Source organism: Lissotriton vulgaris, chromosome 1_1, assembly GCF_964263255.1.
Source record: "Lissotriton vulgaris chromosome 1_1, aLisVul1.2, whole genome shotgun sequence".
NCBI classification, from domain to species: domain Eukaryota; kingdom Metazoa; phylum Chordata; class Amphibia; order Caudata; family Salamandridae; genus Lissotriton; species Lissotriton vulgaris.
The window spans coordinates 1,322,022,558-1,322,047,416 of NC_141685.1; the positions used below are offsets into that span (position 1 = coordinate 1,322,022,558).

Here is a 24,859-nt window from a genome sequence, read left to right on the forward strand (position 1 = left end):
ATGCCGGGTCGGATTGCGGTGCATGTAACCACTGGTTAATGGGCCTGAGTTGTGCTGCCCAATAATATAGATGCAAGTTTGGGAGTGCAATGCCACCCTCGTACCAGCTTCTGCAGAGTTTGGCTTGGGCTATGCGCGCAGGGCGATTGCCCCATAGCAATCCGGAGACCACTGCTGCAACCTTCCTGAAGTATCCCGCTGTCACCGGGAATGGAGTGTTATCCAGGATGTACAGGAAACGGGGTAGGGACTTCATTTTAAACAAAGCAGCTCTCCCCAGCATCGTTAATGGCAACCCCGCCCAGAAGCCTGCGTCTTGTTTGAGACGATCCAGTGGTGGTAAGAGGTTTAGCTTCTTGTATTCGGAAGGGTCTCTCGTGATGTGAATGCCCAAATATTTAAATGAGGAACCGGCCAGCCGTAGAGGGCAGTCCGGCCCAAGTGTTGGGGGGTCTCCTGCCAGCAAATACAACTCTGATTTGCTCCAGTTGATGGTGTAGCCTGAAACTTCGCCGTGGTCGTTACAGAGATGCAAAAGAGCTGGTACGCCATGCTCGGGATCTGCTAGGTACACCAGCATGTCGTCTGCATAGAGAGATATGCGGTCCTCCCATCCCTCCCTCCATAGAATCCCCTTGAGTAGGGGAGTAGTTCTGATGCGAATAGCCAGGGGTTCTAGGGAGAGTGCAAAGAGCAGGGGTGAAAGAGGGCAGCCTTGCCGGGTGCCACGGCCAAGCGGAAACGTGCGTGATATGTGGCCATTCGCCACCACGTGTGCCACTGGCGCTGTGTAAAGTAACTTTATCCACGAGATGAAGTTTGGGCCAAATCCCATGTGCGAGAGGACCTCAAAGAGGTAAGTCCACTCCACCAGGTCAAAAGCCATCTTCGCGTCCAAAGCCAGTATAGCTGCACTATCGCCAATGCAATCCGCCCTCGCCAGCACCCCGTGTACCCTTCTAAGATTGAGCGCGGTGTTTCTGTGGGGCATGAATCCTGACTGGTCCGGATGGATAAGGTCGGACAGGTGTGGCATCAGGCGGTTAGCCAGGAGTTTAGCTAAGATTTTACTTTCCGCATTTAGCAGGGAGATAGGGCGGTAGGATGAGCACTCCTCTGGGGGTTTACCGGGCTTAGGGATAGCCACAATTGTGGCCGTCCGTTGGTCCAGTGGGAGCATCCCCTGTTCTCGACATTCCACATACATTTTAAGTAAGTGCGGGGACAGAGCGTCAGCACGTGCCTGGAACCACTCAACCGGAATGCCATTTGGCCCAAGTGCCTTGCCGGTTCGGAGGGCCCCAATGGCTATCCGCAGTTCATCGGTGGTAAACGATGCCTCCAAATCGGCTACGGCCTCCGGCTGCAGCGAGGGGATGTCTATATTGCTTAATGCACATTGGGCCGCAATCACGGTCACTTCTCGTTCTGGGGTATACACTTTTTCAAAGTGGGACGCCAACGCCTCCACTACTCGATCGGGGTCGGTTAGTAACCTGCCATCGCCATCCTTCACCTGCTGAATCCCTCTGGAGCTACCCCCTCTTCTATCGAGCCAGGCCAGCATCTTCCCTGCCTTGTCCCCCACATCGTATACCCGGTTCTGTGTGTCGGTTATATGTCCCTGTGTCGTGAGGCGTGCATTGTCTGTGTACAATTGCTGGTGAAGTGTGAGGGTGTGTGCCGTATCTTCCGTGGGGTCGGCTTCGTGGGCATTAGTGGCTTCGCGCAGTCGGAGCTCGAGGGCAGAGTGTTCAGCCGTTTGTTCCTTTCTGTGTGCCGCTATAGAGCCTATCGCCTGTCCCCGCAACACTGTTTTATAGGCCTCCCAGAGAACCTCAGCAGAGGCCGCAGTTGGCTCATTTTCTGTGAAGTAGTGCTCTGTGGTCTTCTGAAGGGCCTTCCTGATCTTCGGGACTCTAAGGTAGTGGGGAATATGCGGCGACGGGACCGTGTCCGTGAGGTAACAGTGAGAGTCAGTGGTGAGTGGTCGGAGATGCCTCGAGGGTGTATATCTACCTCATCTACGCGCTGTAACCCATCCCCTAAAGCCAAGAAGTAATTAATGCGAGATAGACTGTTGTGAACTGTGGAGTGGAACGTGTACTGTCGGACCATCGGGTGAACGTGGCGCCAAACATCCACCAGCCCCAGTGCCTCTAGGAATCGCCGAAACCGGGACGGGCCCCCCGTTATGGCGGTTGTCGGAAACTTGTCGAGCTGCGGGTCTGCAGCCGCGTTGAAGTCCCCACCTATAAGCATGTCACCCTCGGGGAGGGACAGCAGGAAGTCTCCCAGGGCCGGTAGCATCACCGAGTGTAGGGAAGGTGGGATGTATACTGAAACCACTGTTAATGGGCGACCGTCCCACTGCCCTGCCACCGCCGCAAAGCAACCCTGAGTGTCGGTTCTAGTACTAAGGGTAATGAAGTGGGAGGATTTTTTGATCAGTATGCCCGTGCCCCGTGAACCAGTAGAAAATTCGGAGTGGATCAGCATTCTATACCCCCTTCTGTCCAAGGCCTTAGTAGCTCCACCCACCAAGTGGGTCTCTTGCAGGAGTATTAAGTCTGGTTTGTAGCGTTTCACCTCGGACAAAACAAGGCCGCGTTTTACCTTATCACCCAGGCCTCGCACATTCCAAGCGAGAAGTCGGAGAGTGGAGCCGCCTATCAGCGTCTCATCCACCCTCTCGGCATTGAGCTGTTCACCCGCCATCAGTATTGATCAGACACACATTTTGTCTATATAAAATCAATCGCACTAGCAACAGTACGTTAACAGTCAAAGCACACTGTACAGTTCGAGATCGACTTTGTGAATTTCCCATGAAAAAGAACCACCCCCCCCCCATCCCTTCCCACCCTGCCTCCCTGCCAAACGGACCTGTAACTGCCCGCCACCCCAACTCAGCAGAGCGCTTATCCCATTCCAAAAACAGAGTACTCGCGCGTCAGGGGAGAGTGTCCCCCAAAGCAGGCGGTCCCTCTGCCGCCCTCGGGATGTCCAGGCCAGCGTCCATGAACGACGAGAACAGCCATCTTTGTGGGAGAAAGCTAGAGTCCATCCAGTCCATCACGTGCGGGTTTCATTCGCCCCCAGCGGCCCCCGATCGTTCCTGTGATGGCGACTCGCTCGCACTTCCCCTAGCTGAAGACTGTGAGCCCGGTCGCCGTCGTCTTCAGGCCTGCTGCGTCGACGATTAGAAGTGCGATCCACCGCGCGCCATCCTTCCAGCCAGTCTCTCGCTGACTCCGCAGAGTCGAAGAACCAGACCTTCTTGTCGGCCACCACTCTCAATCGAGCCGGGAACAACATGGAATATGGCAATTCCTGTTCGCGAAGCGTTTTCTTCACCTCCAAGAAAGTTCTCCTCCTGCGGGTGACCTCCGCTGTGTAATCCGGGAAGAAGGATATACGAGAGTTCTGAATATGGATAGGTGGTGCCACCCTGGCTGCTTGGAGAACAGTGTCCCGATCTCTAAAATTGAAAAGTCTCGCCAGGATGGGACGTGGGGCAGCCCCCGGCGTGGGTGTCCCGCCGGGCACCCGATGAGCACGCTCCACTGTAAAGAAGTTGGAGAGCCCCTTCGGGGCCAGTTGGGTCTTTATTAGGTCTTCTACGTACAAGTCCATGGCCCCTTTCGTCTCCGATTCCGGGACCCCCAAAATGCGGACGTTGTTGCGTCTGGAGCGTCCTTCATGGTCATCCAACTTGCTTTTCAGGAGTTTATTGTCTGCTTGCAGTTTTTCCATAGCCACCTGTAGGTCAGAGACGTCCTCTATGAGCGATTTAGCCACTACCTCCACTTGTTTCACTCTTTCACCCATCTTCTGGAGGTCAGCTCTTATGAGGATCACCTCGGTAGCAGTCGAGCCCACTGTTGCCTGAACTTGTTCCAGAGCACGTAGGACATCATCCAGAGTAGCCTTTTTTGCCCCTTCATTGTCCGTGCCCTTGCCAATGGACTTGCGCTGCTCAGGCTGAGTGGGTGCCTGGTTGTCATAGGCGAATTTGCCGAGTTTCGCCTGAGCGGCGGTTTGCCGTGGCCCTTCCCCGCCATTTTGGCTCTACGGCGAGACACTTTCTGTGGTGAGGTGAGCAGATCGTCCGCAGCCGATCGAGCCGGGACGTCCGTTCAAGAGGTTCAGTTCAGGAACAGGCCAGTGGTCGCCGTCGATGTTTCGGCAGCAGCGGACCCGGTTCAGCCTCGGCAGGCCAGAGCAAGATGGCGGTTGTTGCGCAGTAAGTTACGGGTCTTGGCCGAGTGCTGTTGTGGGGTACTGCTTCGCAGCGCCACTGGATAGGTAACGCTGAGGATCAAGTGTTCGAAGGGGAACCGCCGGTTCGGTGATTCGCTGGTGTCGAGCGCTGTCGTCAGCGGGCACTTCCGGTCGATCGTGCCGAGGAGGGTCTACTTCCGCCCGACCAAGGGCTCAGCTCGACACCGCGGCTGCACTCGTGTCACTAGGCCCCTCGCCAGTGAAGGACTAAGTCGATGTTTCGTCCTGTTTCCGGGGTCTGAGAGCTCCCAATTTTCTCCTGCGGTTGCCGTTCGGTCGCCGCACCCAGGACACCCCTTCTGGGACGATCAGTGAACGGATAGGCATGCGGATTGTTGCGGGAAGCCGCCTTGCTACGGGAGCCTCTCTAGGTTGCTGCCGCCATCATCGGCTGCTAGCCACGCCCCTCATATTTAGTGAAAAAAAAAATAGCTTTTTTTAAAACTGCAAATGCAATATAAAATCCTGGCTGTGTCGGCTTTTTAAAAACTCATTATAATGTTTCGTAACACCATGTGATACTATTATAAAGTTTTGGTGTTTGCGTATTTTTATTTTTATTAATGGATAATCTTTTAAAATAATGTATTACTGCTTGTTTATATGAATTGCTTCTTTTGTATTTTACAGTACCTTTGAAGCGGGAACATTTAAATTGTTTTTTATTATTGTGCTTTTATGATTTTATGACTTAAAATTGAATAAAGTTGATTTGATTTGACTCAGGGTTTTAACTTTGCCTTAGTGCGTAATATTATTTGGTATAGGTGATTTTTTTTTTTTTTGTGTGTTACTATCCTTGGTATAGAGAGGCTTTTCTCAAAGTGGCTGGTCAGACTTGGTGCTAGTGGGTGAATAAACATGTGCATGGCCAGTTCTTTATTTTGAATCTTTAAGCCTTGGGAAGTCTGAGCTCCCTCTTTAACTTCTCAAATGGCTCCTCATCAAAACGTTCCCCTATCCCGACCCAACATACCCATTTTCCTTCCTCACAGTGATCTTCCTGCCTTACCTTCATGTGCCATTATGAGCATAGTGCACATCCCTACATAGGATAGTGAGTTACATGTCCATTTGAAGTGGAATATGGTTCTAATCTTTCCCATTTAATGGCTGGGAAGGGTGAGGTTTAAGAGCTGAGAAACTGGACACTAAGCCCTGGGCCATAAGTTATTTCAGCAATGGGGTCAGTGAGTTCAAGAGGGTCATGCATAATCAATCCATACTGGTAACTCACTATCCTTACGACCACTGTGTCTTTGTTCCCACGTATTCAGTTCATAAGGGGCTACATTGCACGGGCAAAAGTAGTGAATAATATGGGTACTTTTGTCTTGTTTCCTGCTGAATCAGAAATGCGGGCAATGAGATTCCACTAATTCTGATAGAGATGGTTAGATCAGAGTACTCAGCAGTAATCCATCCCCAAAGTCGCAACCCAAAAGCCTCCAAGGTCCACCTGAGGAATCAGCAAATCACTTGGTTGAATACCTTTTCGTCAGCCAGGCCAACTAGTAGGGATTTCTTTACTAGTGTGGTGCACATTGTTGGTGATGTGCCATACTTTTTCATTGTTGTTACCGCATTCCATCTCTGTATAATTCCTGACTAATCAGCGTCTATCAAGCCAGCAAAGGGGTTCATTCTAGCTTCCAGGATTCTTGTGACGATCTTTGACTCAATGTTTAGAAGTGAATTTATAATCAATTCTCTAATGGAAGGGTCATTTTGGATGTACTGAAATGGGAATTTTACAACTTTGTAAGAATGGGTGCCAGCACCCAGCAAAAGATATTATAAAACGTAGTAGTAAACTCGTCTTGCCCCAGAGCTTTCTCCAGCTTGAAACACTTTATCCCTATAATGACCTCCTTTACCTCTGTCGGTCTGGTGAGGTAGACAGCCTGCTCAGATATTAAGTTTGTGAGTTTGGTCTTTCCTAAGTAGTCTGTCTACTTGATTGGGCGGTGGTCATCAGTTTCATATAAAGTTTTATAAAAGGCCCCAAACTCTTGGCAGTTGCACCATCTTCTAAAACTGTCCTGCTATCACACCTCTCTCACTCTGTTGCTCATGAAACTTACCTTCAGTTTGCAGGGCAGTAGCCTCCCCCGCCATATAGGCCCCAGTGACGATGTTTCTGCTTGAACATCAGCAGTAAAACTTCTTTCTTATTAAGATCTAAGGCACAAGCTGCCCACTCAGCATGATGATGCGACGCCATAGTTTCATGGACTTTGTCCGACTGTGGAGTCCCTCAAGTTCTTTCAGCTGTGTCTTAAGTGTCTTTTTTTTGTAAAATTTTTATTTATAGTTTGCAAAGTTGAAAGTAGAAAAAGAGAGGAATAGAAAAAAAAAAAAACGAGAGAAAGGAGAGGGAGAAAAAAGGAACAGGCGACATTCTGCCACATAACCCCACACAGGGGGTGTTGAAGAGCATTATTGCAAAAAAGATAAAAGGAAACCCAAATTGTGCATCAAGAGGGACGGCAGCTAGCAGAGACAACAGGAGTGCTAATGATATGGACCTTCAGTCTACATTGGCCGAAGTGCGCACTTAAGTCCCAGCGGTTAGTGCAAAGTTCTCAGATGAAGAAGGATATTCCAATCACGATCATAATCATAGCGTCCTCTTGCGAAGGCACATCAAGTCGCAACAAGAGAAAAACAACAACCCCAACCAACACCCCGCCTCCCCCCTTTCCCCCCCATCCCCCACCCCCCACCCAGTGGTGGCGACCAGCACTCATGCAGAACAGCAGCATACACACCGGTGATTACATTTGAAAGAGATGAAGCGCCCGTAGTGCTGAAGGGCAAACGGCCGAAGGCAAACCACGTGACAAAAATCTCACCAAGGGGCCCCAATTGAACATGAAGTTTTTAAAATTCCCCAGGAAGATATCTGAGAGTCGCTCCATACTCAGTAGTCGCCATAGCCGTGCATGCCATAAGGAAATGGCAGGAGCAGTCGGGCTTTTCCAAGCGGCAGCCAAAGTCAGCTTGGCCGCCCCCAGGCATAGCCACATAATGCGCTTATCAGCCCTAGTCTGGTGTTCAAGCAGCGGGTCCCTGAGGCCCAACAAGACAAAGTCCATTGAATCCGGGAGTGGGTAACCCAGCACATCTTTGATGTGGGAGAGTATCTCGGACCAAAATGGCCGGATGGTGGGCCAGTCCCACCAGATGTGGCTGAGGTCACCCAACATCCCGCAGCCCCGCCAACACCTATCTGAGGTAGTCGGGAATATTCGGTGCAATTTGGATGGATACAAATACCAATCGAATATAAGCTTCATATGAGCCTCTCTGAGATCAGTAGAATGGTTATGTGCCGTCACATCCCGCCATAAGCTCCTCCATTCGCTGTCGGAAATGTCCCTCCCAAGAGTACTCTCCCAGTGATCTATATACCGAGGCCGAGGGGACATCGCGGTGTCTAATAGCATCCCATACAGAAAAGAAATCGCCCCCTTCATGGTGGATGTGCGAAGGATAAAGGTTTCAAATTTCGTCAAAGGTCTGGTAGCTGCATCCACCACTCCAGGGGACGTCGCCCAATGCAGGAGCTGAAGGTGACGAAAGCGCTCTGTTGGCAGAACACCGTAGTCCCTCATACAATTATGGAAAGTAAGGGGTGTGGCACCATGAAACAGGTGGGTGAGGGCCCTATGCCACCCTCCCTCCAGACACCAAAGGGACCCTCCGTCAACGCCGGAGGGAAGGCCGGGTTGAAATGAATAGGGGTGAACGGGAATGTGGTCCACCGATCATCGCTACTGACTGTGTCCCAGACCTTTAACACCGTGCTGGTAGGGGTGCTAATGTACGCGTTTCTGGGCCGGTCCACCTTAGGTTTCCAAGCTAGATCCCAGATGGAGCGTCCCGCAACACTTCGGTCCATATGGAGCCAGTGCTTCTCCGAGAGCTGTTGGGACCATTCCACCAGAACTCTCAATTGGGCAGCCTTGTAATACAAGTGCATGTCCGGGAACCCCACCCCCCCCTCCAGTCGCGGACGCCGGAGAACCGCATACGAAAGTCGCGCCGACCGCCCTGCCAGACGTATTTAAACATCAAGGTCTTAAGCCGACGGAAGTAATCCACTCCTATCGGTATGGGCAGGGCTTGGAAGAGGTACAGGAGTTTAGGCAGGAGGACCATTTTAAGCCCATGGATCCTACCCAACCACGAGATATATTTTGGTTTCCACCGCTCTAGTTCCGCACGAATCGACGCCAGCATCGGAGGGAAATTGGCCTGGAATAAGGCGCCTATGGTAGAGGTCAGCCGTACGCCCAGATATAACAGGGAGGAAGCTGACCACGAGAGTGGAGTAAGCGACCGGATCCGGTGCACCTCACCAGGCGGTAGGGTTAAGTTCAAGATGTATGACTTATCAAAGTTAACTTTGAATCCTGCCACCGTTTCATACTCAGATAGCACTGTATGGACATGGGGTAATGACAACGCCGGATCTCGAATTGACAATAATACGTCATCAGCGAAGAGTGAAATCTTATGTTGCTCACCCGTGAAGGGGAGACCCAAGATCCGCTCGTTCTCCCGAATCGCCAGCGCCAACGGTTTATGCTAAGCGCAAAGAGAAGTGGTGAGAGCGGACAGCCCTGGCGTGTCCCTCTGGAGTGGTGGAAACTCCCGGACCTGTGACCGTTAACCAGCACCCGAGAGGTGGGACTGTTGTAATTGGCCTCAAGCATTCTTATGAATCGGGGCGAGAACCCGAAGGCCACCAACGTGCGGTGTAAAAACCCCCAATCAACGCGATCAAAGGCTTTTTCCGCGTCAAGCCCTACCAACACCGCCGGTATGTGAAACCGCTCAGCCTTCTCAATCAAATGGATGACGCGCCGCAAGTTGTCGTGAGTCTGTCGACCTTTTATAAATCCGGACTGATCTGGGTGGATCAGAGCCGGCATCAAGTCCTGCAGTCTGCCAGCAAGAATAGATGAGTACAATTTAGGGTCCAGGTTAAGGAGCGCTATCGGACGATAAGAGGCGCAGCAGGTAGGATCCTTGCCCGGTTTGGGGATAATAGTAATCAGGGCCTCGGCCATGGTGTCCGATGTCCTACCCTCAGAGGCCATCGCGTTGAAAAGGGAAACTAGGTAGTCGCAAATGTCGGATGCAAATGTTTTGTAAAACAGGGCCGTGTAACCGTCAGGACCGGGGGCCTTATGTAGTTTCAGAGCCTTAATTGCGTCCAGTACCTCCTCCCTAGAGATGGGGGAAGACAGCAACTCGTTCCATTCCCTAGAGACCTGTGGGAGAGGAAGACCACCCAAGAACGCAGACTGGGCCTCTGGATCTAGGGCGTCGCCCGAGTAGAGATCCGCGTAGAAGCGACCAAAGATGGCCGCCTTGTCCACATCCTTATGCCGAACAGAACCTGTATGGTCCCGTATACCCCCGATGTAATCCCTCTTGCGCTTATCTCGAAGCTGCCGGGCAAGGTGGCGCCCAACCTTATTCCCCTGGGAGTAGGAGACACGTCTAAGACGTAGGAGGGTGAATTCAGCCCGGTTGTTGTAATGGGCTTTCAATTTCCCTCGTACCGCCGTAAGCGGGCGGAGGGTCACCCTGGAAGGGTTCGACTTGTGCGCCTGATCCAGGGCCGCAAGCTCTGATTCCAGAGCTTCCCTCTCCTTCCGCCGAAGTTTGTTAAGATTCGCGTTAAGGGCGAGGCACGTACCCCGTAATGAGGCCTTGCACGCATCCCACGTGGTATACACCGACGTGTCAGAAGGCGGGTTAAGAGTAAAAAAGTCTCCTATAGCCTTTCGCAGCTCCTTACAGGACACCTCATCTCGCACCAGTGCAGCCGGGAAGTACCACTTCCGCCAGCCATCCCCCCTATAGACCAATGCAACCCAAGCACCACTAAACTATGGTCCGACAATGAGAGCGGGAAGATATCAGCCATTCGAATATCCCCCCTGAGGGCCTGGCTAACAAAAATGTGATCTATGCGGGAGTACGAGCGATGGACGTGAGAAAAGAAAGTATAATCCTTGGCCTGAGCGTGGACGAAGCGCCAGCTATCCACCAGTCCCAATTCGCCTACTTGACGTTGCGTTTCCTCCGAGAAGACACCAGTATCTGCCCTGCGCGCCCCCGAGCTATCTAATTCCCTGTCCCACACCATGTTGAAGTCCCCCAGCAGTATCAAGTGCCCATCTACAAAGTCCCCCATCTTGTCCATCAAGCATTGCAAAAAACCATTTTGGCCCGCATTTGGAGCATACACCACAACAAAGGTACATAAACGGCCATATAACGTCCCTTTCACCATTAACCAACGGCCCTCCTTATCACCGCTTACCCCCAGGGGTTGAAAGTGGAGAGAGGCCCGAAAGAGGAGGGCCACCCCTCTATGCTTCGTGGGCGCAGACGCCCTGTAGATAAGGGGGAAATGTCTATGGCGGAGTCTCAGTTCGTCTCTCCTGGCCAAGTGGGTCTCCTGGAGGGCAACAACATCTAGGTGGTGGTCTGAAAGATACTTCCAGAGCTTCTGCCTTTTCTGCGGGGAATTGAGACCTTTCACGTTCCAGGTGCCTATACTAACAGGCATGATGAGGACATGAGACTCCATTCTATGCGTTTGCTAAGGCATCCAGAGTCCACCCCCCGACCCCCGCCATTCACCAAACCACACTCATACTGAAAGTAATTATACAAAGACAGCCAGAGTGAAGCCCCAAGCACCCTCCGGCCATGGGGGACCACATCCACCCCTCCCCAGCTCCCCAGAGAGGCCTCCCCCCTGCAAATCACAAGAAATGGAGAGGTAACATCGTAGTGCAAGATAAGAAGTGCAAAGAAGAACACCACCAGTGCCAACAACAGCACACACACACCATTCTTGGTCGCCACCACACCCCCCCTCCCCACCAACCCCAACCCCAACAATCCCACCATAGTACCAACCCCCAGAACACCCTCCTTCCCACCCCCCTCCAGCAAACCAAGAAACAAGAAGACAGAGCGCAAGGCCCTAAACCTGAACCAAGCACGCAGCAGTTCCAATGGGCCACGGGTCACAAGATCCACATCAGACTGGAATCGGGGTGGGGGCACCAGTTCGGGGGCCCCCAGGGCCACGGCCAGGGGTGTCTTCTCCAAAAGTACCATAGTACCCCGGGACCTTAGGGACAGAGACTCTCCGGCGCCCAACCATCAAGGAAGTCAGGGATCATGCCACTCCAGAGCTCTGCTGAGTATCTGCAAGCGTGGCCGAAGCCACCGACGCCACCGCAGACCCTCTCTCCTGTAAGCTAGCAGCATGGTCCGGACGCCCCCGGTCCGGGGAAGAACCAACTCGATGCCACAAGGAAGATCGGCGCCGTCGCCTCGATGAGGAGGGATGCGCCGCCTGAGAGGAAGGAACGTCCTCCAGCCCCAGAAGATCTTTCGCGACCTGCAGGGAGCGGATTTGCGCCAGTCTGTTCTGCCATCGGAATATTATACGGAAGGGGTGCCCCCAGGAATACGAGATGTTACGCTCCCGCAAGAAAGCAGTCACTGGGCGGAATTCTCTCCTCTTCTGGAGCGTGGACGCCGCTAAGTCCTGGTATAGTTGCGGCCGGTGGTCTCTAAATTGTAAGGAGGTGATGGCTCTAGCTTTCCGGAGGATACGCTCCTTCGTCTGAAAGTCATGCACACATACGAGGATGTCCGGGGGGGGCCACCCCCTCGCCTAGGCAGGCCGACTCTGTGCACCCTATCCATTTTGATTTCCTGCACGTCCTCCTCGTCCAAGATCTGCAAGAACAGGGCCTGGACATACTCTCGCAAGTCTCCAGCCTCACCGTCCCAAGGGACCGCCCTAATGCGAATATTGTTTCTCCTGGAGCGATTCTCCAAGTCCTCCGCGTGGGCCTGCAGGTCCAAATTCTGCTCCGTAAGGCGAATAATATCCTGTTGTAGTTGGTGCACATCATTCGCCACACTCAAGTCGTGATCTTCCAGGGTCGCCACTCGTTCACCAATGCCATCGACATCCCTCCGCACCTCCCGGAGATCCGACGCCAGCTGGGCGCGAAGCTCAGAAATATCCTCCTTGATAGAGGCGAACAGCTCCGTCATGAAAGCCTTGGTGGCGGGCGCCTCCTCGTCCGATTGCCTAGACGAACCACTAGCCCCTGGGGAAGATGGCGGCTGCGACGATTTAGAGGCCCCATCCTTTACCGTCCTCCCTTTGCGTGGTACATTGGACATCTCGGAGGCCCGGCCGTGCCGTGGAGTCAAGGCTATCGCACCCCCACCGGGTACGAGGAGTGCTCAGGAGTAACTGCGTCACGGGCGGCGGCCGCCTGACCTAGATGGCGGCTCAAGAGCTTCCCGCCAGAGTCCAAAAGTCAATGCAGGGGTAGTGTCGTCCGGCAGTAAGGCCCGGTTTCTCCGCCTCTATCAACCGGGGCCACGAAGGCAGCCATGTGCCCCCGCCAAACCTCAAATCAGTCCACGGCCACCGGAGAAAGGACAGCGCGGGTCAGACAATCAGCTCGCAGGGCAGAATAGGCCTCTAGTTCCGCTCACATGCCGGACCGAGGTCCACAGCGCCGGGCCAATGCCTTCGGTCCGTAGTCGTTCCACGCCACAGGCTCCACCTTAGAGTGTTAGGTCGCTCGCAGGAACGAAGAGGACACCCCGCCTCATCAGTGGGCGCAAGTAGCCGTCTCTGCGCCGTCCAGTAACAGCCGCGCCCGGGCTGTACAGCTCCGCTGAGGATCCGAGGCACACCCTCCACGTGGCCAGTCGTCCGCTAAGGTCTACGGTCCGTCGCAGCAGAGCGCCCAAGATCGCCTCAGTGCCGTGATAGTGCGGAGCAACACTGGCGGCGATAAGGGGGCAGGAAGTGAACCGCTGCTCCGCGATGCCACGCCCAGCCGGCGCTGGCTCCACTGCACTCACAGGCCGGCCTCCCCCTCACGCAAGGCCGATGCGTAGTAGGCCGGGCGACGATCTATCCACAATGGCGCTGTCCGGTCTCTTAGGGCCTCGCCGGGGGCACCAGACCTCTCCACTCGATGCCGGTGGTCTCTGCAAGTATTTCAGAGTCAATTGGCACCCCGTAGGCGATGCTATACAATGCTTAGCAGGTCGGGCGCCGGAGCGACTCGAAAGCACGTCTTACTCCGACGCCATCTTGCCCACGCCCAGCGTCTTAAGTGTCTTTAAAGTCTTTCTAGCGTCTTCCCAAAGTTTGTTCCTCATGAGTAGGCTGCTATCATCTTCTGTCTGAGAACCATTTTTAAGGCATCCCATAGGGTGTATAACATTAACTTCCTCCCCAGGTTCCCTCCATGTGTGCTTTGCCTTTAGGATATAATCTTTTAACCTCCGCACCCACTCTGAACTCCTGTCCTTCAGCTTGGCATTAGTGATCGTCACGAGGGAATGGTCAGATAGAGCTGCGTGTCCTGTTGTGTCTTTCTGTACTCTAGCAAGCAACACAGTTGCTTTCAGAAAGTAGACCTTTATGTTTGTCTATCTATGGGTTGCTGAATGAAATGAGTAGCCAGTGTCGTCCAGGGTTAGGTGTCTCCATGTGTCCTCATTGTGCCTTGCCATTTGCACACTCCTTTTGTGATTACTCCGGTCTATGCTAGCCTGGTGTTTGAACTATCCTTGAAGCCTTTCATAATAAAATGATGGTTGCCCTTTATGATTATGTCCTTTGTCGTATGATGTACATACAAGTGTCTTATTTATTACTATCTAGTAAAGTTAATAAACATAAAGATAGACATCCATTCTTGGCCTTTGTGGCTCTTCATTCATGTTCTCTCCCTGTTAACCTGAACTGTGTGCTGGCCGAGGCTGCTGTATTTCTCTGTAAATTCTTATAACTTTTGTGGGTTTCTGGGCTAGGCAACTTTCTCTTTGCATGTCAGGTCTGCTTCCCTAGTCTGAATAACTGTATGTACAGCCCCTGAACTCAAACACGTCCTAAATCTCTGTGCGACACTCTTTGCAACCTCGGGCATTGTGTGCTTTCCTAGAATGCTCTAATGTCACCTTACAGCCTAAGGTCCTCACTTCAAGTTGGGCCGAGTTGGATCTGTGCCTCACATTGGCAGAACCCCCATTTCCCCACATTTTCAGTTCCCCCACCTCATTTGGAGTCATGGAACTGCTGGGTGTCTGAGAGTGGAGCCGGAGCTGGCTCCACCATCAGAAACGTATGACCGGGTGGCCCGTCCACCACTGGGCCACTTGTCCCTGCGTTTTCTTAACCAGGACTGCATGCAAGGGCTGGCAGACTTTGGCAGAGTATGTTACCAGGCTACTGTAGCAAAAATATGTTCTGACAGAAATATCCCTTGTATCTTTTGCAAATGTATCACCCCAGTGGAGTTAATTTTAGAAAATATATACCTTCTGCAGCAGTATTTTGGTAAGTGATACTTAGGATTCAAGAGTTCTGTCAGACAATGTTTTTGCTAATGTAGTTCTGACATACAACCCTAGGCAAATAACGCAAACAGTGCCCTGATGCATCCCGGCGCATTGAAGCAATGAATTATTTATTTTACTAAAACAAACTCCTGCTTTTGGAAGGTTTTCTTTTCAAAAAAACAAAATATAGGACCGCCAAGCAAGTGAAAAAACATTTGCATGCTCGCATTATAGTGAATGTGCTGCCCCCATGGCAGCCACGAACTCGCACTGCCCTGTGGGCAGTGCATTCAGTTAAAAAACGGAGCGGCTGCTTTGAAGCCACTTCATGTTAACTGTACCGGTGGCAAATCTGCTTGCACTTTGAAAGGGGATTAGAGATCCCTTTGCAGATGAGTGCAGAGAGTGACTTCACCCGCCTGCAGGTGGATGTCTGGGGTCCATGAGACCCCCTTGACCTCCTCCAGAGGGATGCCATCAGGAGGCACACTAACAGTGTGCCACCTTTTAGGTGACGCACTGTCAGTGCACCTCCTGACAGCTACTTTGCTTTTGCTCCCTCATCTATAATACGGTGTGGGCGCAAAGGGATTCCCACCCTCATTTGCATGGGTCACGCCCCAATATTTTTGTATGTGTCTCTCGATAACATTTAACTAAAATGACAAATTCTTTTTTTTTTTTTTACTCTTTTTACTAACAGTGCTCAAGATACCATACATTGCAAGAATCACTTCCGGTAATACACAGTGAGGTGACCACAAGACATCAAAAGCAATATATATATATATGAGGGGATAAGAGACTAAAGAATCAACAAACGTTCATTCTCCTATGTGCAGCCCTCTATACTTTCGCCTGGGCGCCCACACTTTTTCCCATTTTTAGGTCTCGCGCCTGCGATGCATATGGCGAAGCCATATGCCATCGCGCAGCGATACTACTGTTGCTGGGTCTGCTTCCCAGGAGACAGGGGATGTCACGCGCACGCTCTGGAAAGCGATCGGCGCCGGCCGCGCGCGCGCGTTTCCCAATCTCCTGTCTCTCTGGGAAGCACACAAGCAAGCCCAGCAAGCCCCGCCAAGGTAACTTTGAAATAATCTTTATTTCTTGATAATTATTGCCTCTGGACTTTTTTTTTAATATTACGGGCATGTGGGTTGTGTGATGCTGCATAAACAGATGCGTTTGGAGTTTATTTACCGATCCGCTATGGAGGGGCTTTTCTTTAATCTGTTGGTGGCTGTTTTTTTTTAAATTTATATTGCGTCTTCATGTACACATGATGTTTGACTTTTTTGAGCAATTCGTTACGTTGGGCTTTTGTATAATTTGATACTAGCTGTTATTTTATGTATATTGCGTCTCCCGATGCTGTGTTTGCCTGCCCCGCCAGCTCTCCAAGGTTGCTATTTGTTTCTTTCCCAGCTGCGTACATCACTTGCGGGATACAGGTAAATCTGCATTCTAGAGTTGCCTTTATTGTTTTGAGGCCGGGCGCAGGGGCTGCTCCGATGTTATCAAGGCTGCTATCCCACTGCTAAGGCTGTGCTGCACTCACTGCCTTCTTTATATTTGTTTTAGTTCCGTGATGCTCCGATCTTTGCCCCTGCTGTCAACTTCCCGTTCCTTCTCTAGTTTTACAGTGACGGAATCTTGCGCTGTTCGAATGTGAATGACCCTTTCTGAAAGCCTAGGTCAGCGTGACTGTAAAGTAATCATGCCCTCAGGAGGGTTCTCATGACCCCCACGATGGCATCACACTCCACTGATGTATGGTTCTGACCCCAACGGGCAGAGGTAGTGTAGCGCCACGAGATGCTCTTGTAGTTCCCAGGGAGGGGCATGACTGCTTCTAGAGTCATTCTGACGAGCGTGGGCAGGCCAAGAAGCACTACTTTTTCAGACATTTCCATGCACCGTGGGCAGGCCAAGAAGCACTACTTTTTCAGACATTTCCATGCACCTTTCTGTTTAAGTATTCCATGTCTATTACGTGTTGAGTGCAACACAGTGCATCCATGTATAGAAAATCGGCCATTGCTTTTTTCCACTTTCAGAGGGAACTCATTTACACTCTCAGGGTCAAAATATCCAACTCTTTGTTGTGTCTCTGCTCTTCTTTTTTCTTCTCTTACTACTTAAATTCCCTCACTTTTTCTCTTCCCTGTCTTTGCTCCCTGTCCCATTTCCTCCTTTCCATGTAGTGCCTCTTGTTCATCCTTTCTCTTGTGGTCATGTATGTGCACGCTTTCATGTGCTCTTCTCCAATATCAGGCCTTCCCCTTATATGATCTCTTTTGCACTGCTCTCTCTTTCACCCTTCAGTGTTGCCCAGTTTCCGTGTGTACTGTGTCTTGCTTCTTCTTTTGTCTTGTTACACCCTCACGTCTTTATCCCTTCTCTTCTAGTCTTCTCTCTGCTGTCTTTCCTGCCCCACCAATTTATCCTTTCTTTCCCCTTGCTCAAGATCTCCTTTCCCTTATTGTTGACCCCTGTTCTTTTCTCTCCCTGTCCCCTCCTTAGTGTGTCTTTCTCTGCCATCTTCTTTATGCTCCTCGCTCATCATCAATCCCTTGCCAGTTTCTGCATCTTTCTCTCCCTGGCTCTGGAAAGCGATCGGCGCCGGCCGCGCGCGCGCGTTTCCCAATCTCCTGTCTCTCTGGGAAGCACACAAGCAAGCCCAGCAAGCCCCGCAAAGGTAACTTTGAAATAATCTTTATTTCTTGATAATTATTGCCTCTGGACTTTTTTTTAATATTACGGGCATGTGGGTTGTGTGATGCTGCATAAACAGATGCGTTTGGAGTTTATTTACCGATCCGCTATGGAGGGGCTTTTCTTTAATCTGTTGGTGGCTGTTTTTTTTTTTATTTATATTGCGTCTTCATGTACACATGATGTTTGACTTTTTTGAGCAATTCGTTACGTTGGGCTTTTGTATAATTTGATACTAGCTGTTATTTTATTTATATTGCGTCTCCCGATGCTGTGTTTGCCTGCCCCGCCAGCTCTCCAAGGTTGCTATTTGTTTCTTTCCCAGCTGCGTACATCACTTGCGGGATACAGGTAAATCTGCATTCTAGAGTTGCCTTTATTGTTTTGAGGCCGGGCGCAGGGGCTGCTCCGATGTTATCAAGGCTGCTATCCCACTGCTAAGGCTGTGCTGCACTCACTGCCTTCTTTATATTTGTTTTAGTTCCGTGATGCTCCGATCTTTGCCCCTGCTGTCAACTTCCCGTTCCTTCTCTAGTTTTACAGTGACGGAATCTTGCGCTGTTCGAATGTGAATGACCCTTTCTGAAAGCCTAGGTCAGCGTGACTGTAAAGTAATCATGCCCTCAGGAGGGTTCTCATGACCCCCACGATGGCATCACACTCCACTGATGTATGGTTCTGACCCCAACGGGCAGAGGTAGTGTAGCGCCACGAGATGCTCTTGTAGTTCCCAGGGAGGGGCATGACTGCTTCTAGAGTCATTCTGACGAGCGTGGGCAGGCCAAGAAGCACTACTTTTTCAGACATTTCCATGCACCGTGGGCAGGCCAAGAAGCACTACTTTTTCAGACATTTCCATGCACCTTTCTGTTTAAGTATTCCATGTCTATTACGTGTTGAGTGCAACACAGTGCATCCATGTATAGAAAATCGGCCATTGCTTTTTTCCACTTTCAGAGGGAACTCATTTACACTCTCAGGGTCAAAATATCCAACTCTTTGTTGTGTCTCTGCTCTTCTTTTTTCTTCTCTTACTACTTAAATTCCCTCACTTTTTCTCTTCCCTGTCTTTGCTCCCTGTCCCATTTCCTCCTTTCCATGTAGTGCCTCTTGTTCATCCTTTCTCTTGTGGTCATGTATGTGCACGCTTTCATGTGCTCTTCTCCAATATCAGGCCTTCCCCTTATATGATCTCTTTTGCACTGCTCTCTCTTTCACCCTTCAGTGTTGCCCAGTTTCCGTGTGTACTGTGTCTTGCTTCTTCTTTTGTCTTGTTACACCCTCACGTCTTTATCCCTTCTCTTCTAGTCTTCTCTCTGCTGTCTTTCCTGCCCCACCAATTTATCCTTTCTTTCCCCTTGCTCAAGATCTCCTTTCCCTTATTGTTGACCCCTGTTCTTTTCTCTCCCTAGTCCCCTCCTTAGTGTGTCTTTCTCTGCCATCTTCTTTATGCTCCTCGCTCATCATCAATCCCTTGCCAGTTTCTGCATCTTTCTCTCCCTGTCTGGTGTTCTCTCACTGGTGTTCTTTGCCTGAAGAGGTCTTAACTGGAATTCTTTCACCTCCATTCTGTTGACTCTTTTTCATTTAAATGAGCGATGTCCTAGGCAGGTCAGGAGGACCGAAACCATGTCAGACTTAAAAAAATCCCACAGATATTTAAATGTACTCTATATATATTCGGTGCTTGTAAATGCATCCTATCTAGATGTCCCTAGACTCTAAGGAGGGACCTACATCAGACACCAGCGCTTCATATATTCTCTCTCTCTCTTTCACTCTCTCTCTCCTTCTAACCTTTTGTCCCCTACTGCCACTATTTAACTTTCACCACCTGTCTCGTGCCGCATTCCCTCTGAAAGTATGACATCGGGCTTCTCTCATGGATCTTCCGGTGACGTCGATAGTGGGTCTGTGAACATGTGACCTCCAAATTGTCTCCATTGCATCAATCTCTCTGTCTCCTGCCCTGGCGGCCTCTTCTGTCTGTCTCACCTCTCTCTTTTTAGGTCTCGCCTATCCTAATATATCCCGCAGGGATAAATAGGCGAGATTATAGTAAGTGGAAAAGAAAAGTCTGCCTCGCCTGCGGATCGCATACAGTTCATGTGAACTATGCACGTGCACAGAGCCAGCCACATCACACACCACCATTTGTCTGTGCCTCGGCATCAGACTTCAAAGGCTGCCGCTCCCCCGCCCTCGCGTGCACATCGCCCACCACCATTTCTCTGAGCCTTGGCATCAGAATTCAAAGGAATGTGCTCCCACTCCCCCTCACCCTCACCCTCACACTCCCTCACACACCCTCACCCTAGAACACCCTCACCCTCACTCACCCTAGAACACCCTCACACGCCCTCACACTCACACCCCCTCACCCTCTCACACCCTCACCCTCACACACCCTAGAACACCCTCACACACCATAGAACACCCTCACACACCCTCACTCACCCTCACACCCCCTCACCCTCTCCCCCTCACACACCCTCACACCCCCTCACCCTCACACACCCTCACCCCCTCTCACCCTCACACACCCTCACACGCCCTCACACCCTCACATCCTCACACCCCCTCACCCTCACACCCGTCACCCTCACTCACCCTCACACACACTCACACACCCTCACCAGCATAGCATAACAAAACATAGCATAGCATAACAAAACAAAACATAGGATAGCAAAACAAAACATAGCATAACAAAACAAAACATAGCATAGCAAAACACAACAAAGCATAGCATAACAAAACACAAAAAAACATAGCATAGCATAACAAAACAAAGCATAGCATAACATAACAAAGCAAAACACAACAAAACATAGCATAGCTTAACAAAACACAACAAAACATAGCATGGAAAAACAAAACATATAATAGCATAGCAAAACATAGCATACCAAACACAACAAAACATAGCATAGCATAACAAAACATAGCATAGCAAAACAAAGCATAGCATAATAAAACACAACAAAACATAGCATAGCATAACAAAACATAGCATAGCATAACAAAGCATAGCATTTCAAAACATAACATAGCATAACAAAACATAGCATAGCATGGCATAACAAAACACAGCATAGCATAACATAACAAATTAAGCATAGGATAGCAAAACATAGCATAGCATAACAAACAAAACATAGGATAGCAAAACAAAACATAGCATAGCATACAGCATCACTCAGGGGCACCACAACATCACTATGTGGTACCACAGCATCACTGAACACCACAGCATCACTCGTTCACCACCACAACCTCACTCAGCATCACCACAGCATCATTCTGTGCAACCATTCAACATCACCTGGTTCAAATATGTTCTCTCAATGTTTCAAGCTTTATTACAAATGTAACAAAAATATGTTAATATTTCACTCCTGTTCTTGGATTTTCGTCACAAAAAAATACACTGAACATAATCTTCACAAAATTTATTTACAAACCTTTAAGCTATTGCCATTATAAATTACAATAACTTTTATTTAAGTATTAATTATTGAAAAAAAATTAAAAGCCATTGTTATTTGTAATATCAATACATGTAAGTCACGTAAATACAACACATATTGCATTACAAATGCTATAGGTGTCACATTTGCGAAAGTTATAACTACTGGCATTGTAAATGACAAGGCTATTGATTTCACTATTTTCAAAAACAAACCATAAATAAAAAATTTGTAATTTACAATACCAATAGCTCAAACTTTCCTGATGCGAGACCTATTGCATTGCAAATGCTTGTTTTTACATAGCTCTTACTCTTGTACACAGTTTCTTCAGCCCGCTGACAGCAGTCGAGATCCCGTTTCCACTCCTCCAGCTGCAGAGGCAAAGGTGCACGCCCTGGCAATGTTGCGCTTCGTGATCCCCGCTGCGAGAGCCGACCATATTCCCTTGTATCTAGGCCAATCAGAGTCGCCTTTGACCATTAATAAAAGCCACTTCGCATCTAAGGGAACCGTTACTCCTACCACCCTGGACATTGTGGCTGTGACTTCCTGCCAGTATCGAGCAATCTCAGGACATTCCCAAAGAATATGCAGGAAAGTTCCCTCCCGCTGACATCCCTTGACACACAGCACTGTATGGACCCTGCTCCATATATAGAGGGGAGTGCGAGGATAATAAGTTTGGTGCAATATCTTAAGTTGTATCAGCCGAAATCTAGAACGGATTGCAATCTCTCTTGGGCTCTGGATTGCCTCCTGCCACTCCTCATCATCTATGCTTCCCATGTCTTTGACCCATGCCTCTCGGAGGATAATCAGGGGGTCTGGTACTTTGTTTATCAATTTACGATAGATCGTGGAGCTCGCTTTCTGAGTAATGGGGTCAAGTAGCAACCTATCTTTTAGCCAGGAATAGTCTGGAACAGTGGCCCTACTGTGAATATGGGTGCGTAGTGCATGCACGAGTCTCAGGTGATGGTATCTCTGGGTCTGATGTAGATTATATTCCCTCTGGAGTTCCTCAAAGGTTAGGGGAGAATCCCCTTTCCATACGTCTCCCAAGTACTCCATGCCTATCAATTTCCACCCTGTAAAGCCCGTTAGGCCAGCCCCTTCCTGCAGTGGATCCCCCACCCACAACGAAGTGCTACCAGTTAGTTTCCCCGTCCAGCCTAGGAGTTTATTAGCCTCTCTCCAGGACTGTATCACCACTTTGTTTTGTCCCGGCCACTCTGATCGCATTTTTTGGGTGCATAGTAGAGATTCACAGTTCACTCCTAAAATGACAAATTCAATCTCTTTAGATACAATGTAGCACGTTGTAGAGAAAAAGGGAACTGCTGTTTGTCTGATTCTTAATTTGATCGTGCAAAATGCATTTCCTTTACCTGCAGCTCTTTCCAGTGCCCGCCTATTGCCAGCATCATACATGGCTGCGTAGGCTGTGTTAGACTGCTTTTGTTACACAGGATCCAATCACAACAAGAACCGAAGTGAATCTAAAACTAGTTTAATTTATGACGAGAATTGTCTCGCTTTTGCATTTTCAGAAGTTTAATATAATGACCTAGAAAGCAGTAGTTCAACCGAATAAACCTGTTTATGCATTTAAACAATTATTCAATTCTTAATTAATTAGCGTTTTTGTAAAAATATATTTTAGGTACAAGCGTGGGATACTTGTGTTGTCAGACTAAATACATACGCATTCTGTAGCCTTTGTGAACATAACAGTTTAATTGTGCATACATTCATTCAACAAGAACCAGATACAGTTTGAGATCAATAATTAACCACCACCATTCCCCAAACATTTTTTGGCACCAGGGGTGACATTCCCAGACTTATTGAAAGCGGTATCACAAAACTATCATAAACAGTAACCTCACAGTGAGCAGCATAAGGTGGTCGACAGAAGCGTTTCACAGACGGGGAACTTTGTTAGCATTTATTATTTTCAAAGACAGCAAGAGCTAGAAACAGTAAACACAAAACAAAATAAAACACCCCCTCCCTCCAAAAACCCAAAGTAATTACCCCTCTCTCCAAAACCCCAAAATAAAACACCCCCTCCCTCCAAAACCCCAATGTAATTTACCCCTCTCTCCAAAACCCCAAAATAAAACACCCCTCCCTCCAAAACCCCAAAGTAAATCACGCTTAACTCCAAAACCCCAAAACAAAATACCCCCTCCCTCCAAAGCCCAAAGTAAAACAACCACTCCCTCCAAAGCCCCAAAAAACACATAGAATAACATTTTAAATAAATAAAATAAATGGTACTTACCCACAGCTGTACGTCCTCTTTGGTGTTCTACTTCTGAAACTGCTATGGAAGACGAGCTCCCTTAACAAATCCAGAAGCTGCTTTCATGCTGTCAACAAGCATGAGATAAGCACCTGGAGTGAATGGAGTGGGCTGGCTGGATGCTCCTTCAGGCCCTGGAGTCATGTACTTGGTCTCCACTTAGCTGTCTAAGACAGCTGGCTGGAGAGCTTCAACTTGCGCATGTCACCTTGGCTGGCGCAAGACAGCCAGCCTAAGTGACATGCTCACTATAAAGTGTCTGGCCAGCCACTGTCCTTGTCCTGCATGCTGCCAATCTTGGGCAGAGGACATGCCCCATGTGCCTCTGGCCTCTGGTAGGCTGACTGCTGCTGTGCACTCATTGGAAAAATAAAATGGCAATTAAATATTTTCATTGGCATTTTATTTTTGTCTTGCGTGGCTAGCAGCGAATGGGATCACAACGCTCCCCCACCCTTGTAAAGAAACCGCTGAACACTCCCAGACTCAAGGGAGAGTCAGTGAGCTACTCCAAGATATGCTACAAGCTACTGTAGCTTGCGATTGGCATGTTGGGAACTCCTACAGATGATTCAATGTAGTGCTGAGAGCCAGAGGAAGTTGATTATTAACTTTGAACATCACAATTTGACAGAACGTTCGCCTCTCAGTCGAAATTTAGGAGGGAGCAAGCGGTAAGTATTAGATCATTTTAGGGGTCTAGAAGGAGAATAGATGGTGAACATCTACAGATTACAAGGTCCCACTTTATTTATGGCTTCATGAATGAGTAACATTATTGCTGCCAAATACTGTAACACCTGGAGTTTCCTAATGAGATTGCTAGAAAGTATTACATTTAGAGAGATTGAATAATCATGTCTGGACTTAAAGGGGCAGGCACCCCTGTTTTCCTTGCTGCTTTTGAGAGAAAGTATAGCATCTTTCAAAGTATTCTGAGTATTCCAAAGCATGAAGCATTGATTTGATGGTTAAGAAAGAGTTGATCAAATTGAACTCTGGAGTTTCTCACCAGCCAAGCTGGGACAGGAGGTTGGACAAGCTCAATAGACTACCTGAGATTGCTCTATGCTTGTTGGTTATTGTGTACAATAAGTATCTCTGTCTTATCTGAATAAAGTTTCAAGCAATTATTGTTCATCCAAGAAGAAACTGACATTAAACAATGTTTGAACCTTATTTGACAAGAAGCTTACCAGATACATCATATAGATATTGAAGAGTGTAGGGTTTAAAGTTGAAGCCATAGGCACCCCACGGTTCAGTGGAACTGAGCTCGAAGAACAGTAGGGAGACAAATAGCTTGGGATCTGTTTACAAGTAAACTTGTGATCCAAGCACGGGCCAAGCCATTGACATCTATCTCTACAAGCTTTAGAATATGGGAGGTATGAGATATGGTGTTGAAAGATACTAAAAAATCCAATATTACCTGGGCAGCAGATCCTCCATTATCCAAAATACTTTTAAGATCTTCTGAAACCCTGAGGAGAATAGATTTTGTGTTATGTGAAGAACGGAAGCCAAATTGAGGCATTTGGAATAGGATTTGTTTCCAAATATAAGGACACCTGTTGATTTTTATATACATTTCTAGCATCTTCGCTTGAGCAGGTAACAGCGAAATCAATCTGTATTTAGCTAGTATGTTAGG

The 24,859-nt window shown here is 49.1% G+C and overlaps 1 protein-coding gene across 1 annotated transcript in view; it reads left to right on the top strand.

The window, feature by feature from the left end:
- The window catches only part of SLC4A8 (solute carrier family 4 member 8), a 675,897-nt gene that overhangs the window by 567,685 nt on the left and 83,353 nt on the right, over positions 1-24,859 (top strand). The window lies entirely within an intron of this gene.